General features: G+C 34.8%; 1 long non-coding RNA gene across 1 annotated transcript; it reads left to right on the plus strand.

Moving 5' to 3' along the window:
- Nucleotides 1–210: 210 nt before the first annotated feature.
- On the plus strand, nt 211–2177 carry LOC141629877 (uncharacterized). Its single transcript, XR_012537375.1, has 3 exons — nt 211–395; nt 731–815; nt 1970–2177. It is a non-coding gene; the product is annotated as an uncharacterized LOC141629877 (long non-coding RNA).
- The last annotated feature ends 1005 nt before the right edge of the window (nt 2178–3182 follow it).

Below are 3182 nucleotides of genomic sequence, written 5' to 3' on the forward strand. Positions count from 1 at the left end.
ATTTGTCACACAATATGTCACATGTAGTATGTAATATCACTACTACAAAAAACACGAAAGAGACCATTAATAAGAAACCATTTAGACTCTCGACCCGGTTTCTTAACATGAGACACCGCTTGCTTTTCAAAACCGGTTTCTTAAAGTCGAAAAGAAACGTGTTGAATATAACACCGGTTTCTTAACTTTATTCATTATTATATTTCAACCTTTGATGCGGTTATGAACAAAAAAATTAATTTGATACTTTCTCCTCATTACGGTCAAATCCCCGCCTCCATTTTTGTTTCCCTCATCCCTCGCTATCCACACTCGACCAAGCTAGCCAACCTGCCGCTCGATGAACCAACGCTTCTTCTCTACACAGGCGAGTCCTTATCCGCTCCATATGATAGGTATAATCTATCTCTTTATTAGTTTCATTCTCTTAGTTAGCGTATATGAGTAATGATATTTGCAGTTCGGAATTGATGCTACATTAGTTGTATTAGGTTGTTTGCAGATGTTATTGCCGTTGTTTGACAATTTTACGGGTGATTTGCTCTCGAAAATACGGTGTTATTGAAAATTTAATCAGTTAGGGTTTGAGAAATCGAGAGATTTGGGTAAATTTTGAAAGGGCGCAAAATTAGGGATTTAGTTATCTTCATATGATGATGTAGAATTAGGATACGTCTTGCAGTAGTTATATGCTTCTTTCAACATACTGATATATCCGTCACTTTGTCAGATGCTGGTGAGTGGTGATGGAAGTGAAGAGCCAAAGATTGTGATAGAAGTTTCCTCTAGAACAATGCGGTCAATTTGTTTGTGAGGTACTTTATTTCTTTGATGGATTTACATGTGTATTGCCATCTGACTTTAAATGGTGGACTATGTTGTTTAATTGATCATCAACTTGCATATGACTGTCTATTGATGTTATAAGAGTATATTGATGTGCTTCTTGTTCGTAGGCCTGCTGTTTTCATGTGCTCACAATGTGTTTTGTGATGCCCCTGTAGTATTGTTTTTAGTTTTCACCACTCCTGCTCAGTGGTTTGTTGTTTAATTGATCATAAACTTACATATAACTGTCTAAGATTCTTAACATTTGTTTCTTTTATCAAAGTCTAGTTTTGAGACTTTTTGGGCTGTTACATTTTTTAATTGTTTTATATTACTCGTCACTTCTACTATCATCTGATTACGGAGTTCCCTGAAAACCTGTTTTTAGTTCCACTTTCGTCAGAGTAGACTAATTTCCTTTGTGAGTAGGATGAATGCAATTGAAGTTGACATGAATGTCTCATACTCTTATATGCTGCCTTTTTCCTTTTATTTTATGTTTAAATTTTTATATGAGACTTCATTTATTCATTCTTTCTGTCTTGTGGTCTCGGGCGGATGGGATTGTGTGATATAATACATTACTATTCACCATGCATAATACTGAAACGGGCTATTCTTTGATTATCTGCTTACTCATATATGTTACTCCGTACTTCTTTGGCATAATAGTCTCACTATTTTAATTGGGAGTTTCTAAGGAATTATTATTGACTTTTGGAGTTATACGTTGATCACTTTTCTTTCTCATGGTGTAAATATCCCCTCTAAATGCTATGTTGCTCTGATGGTATCTATATCTAACAAAATGCCATGGGAAATGCACTGAACTTGCTTTAAGTACCTCTTTTTGGTACTTATGTTGTTTTGGTGAACACTTCATTATTTAAACAGGGGCACATGAATATGTTTCTTCTGCTCTTGAGTGATTACACTTCAATGATTTAATTAATTATATTTTACTGTGATGCGACCAACGATGCTCTCAAGGTGAAATAAATGAATTGATGTGGCTATTTCAGGTTTTACTTACACAAACCGATTTACATATTTTGTGGGTATAGGCTTTGCTTCCATTTGTTTGTCTTCTTGTAAAGCTTATAAATGAATTGACATCATTCTATATATCGCTGCTTTGCAGATTAAACTTAATCTTTACTCGGACAAACTTTAGACGCTTGCTCGTTGGCCGTGCATTCTACAAGTGTCTTTTTTTTTGTAATATCTATCTATTTATTGTCCCCAGTTCATGTTTCAAAAGACGAAGTAGAGTTCGATTATGTAAGCTAATGGTGATATTGTAATCTTTTACTGTTTGTAATTTTTAATAAAAGTCACCTTTATCTTAATTTTCTTGAATTTTTTTTTTATGCAAAATCTAAGAGACCGGTTTTGGTCAATAAATGGTGTTAAAAAGGATATCAAAGAGACTGGTTTTGGTTGATAACCAGTCTCACACCCTCTTGTAATTTCGTTTAACACATTAATATAAGAAACCGGTTATGTGATATATCAGATGTCTTAAAAATAAGATAAGAAACCAGTTCAATAACCGGTGTCTTACCCTAAGACACCTATGAGATATAGACCTGCTATTATCCGGTTTCTTAGGCTATTTTTAGCCGGTTTCCTAGGCTTTTTTTGCAGTAGTCTAATTACCATTACAATATGTTGTGAATTATATTAACATGACCCATTTTATTTATGTGATCAAGAATTACTAGACAATTTGTTATATGTAATTTAATTAATGCATATAATGATATTTATTTGATAAATATGCATTAAATTAATTAATAACATGCACGACTACGCGAGAAACACGAAAACTTGGACAAAAAGAAAGCCTTGAGAAAAGGCGCAGCAGGTGCTGCGTCCCTTAGAAGAGGCGCAACATTTACTGCGTCCTTTCTCGGGTAGGGTTCTTCTGCGTGAGAAAACGCGTTTGACAGCGCGTTTAACAGCCTGTCGTATTTTAGGCATAATTTTCTCTACAAGACGCGGATTAAGGTGATTTTGGTGGTGTTGTAAAGCTAAAAGAAATATCTAGAACTTTCTGCGAAATAGGCCAGACCCAAAAAAGTCGTTATCACCTCGTAAAACGGGCCTAAATGTCGGGTTGTTATTTTAACGAAATGAAATGCACATTTTGTAATGTAAACTTTTATGTTTAGCCCAAAGAAGTAACATGGGACTCAAAATGAGATATACTTATAACATTTTATGACATTCTAACCTTAGGTAGACAAGTACATTGCTTTTTGACTCGGGATTCGGCGGTTTTACGAAATGAAGACGGTTTTTGACCCGGACTCCAAATGTACTCTAATTACTGGCAATATGACCGTAATGAC

This window comes from Silene latifolia, chromosome 2, assembly GCF_048544455.1.
Source record: "Silene latifolia isolate original U9 population chromosome 2, ASM4854445v1, whole genome shotgun sequence".
Taxonomy (NCBI): domain Eukaryota; kingdom Viridiplantae; phylum Streptophyta; class Magnoliopsida; order Caryophyllales; family Caryophyllaceae; genus Silene; species Silene latifolia.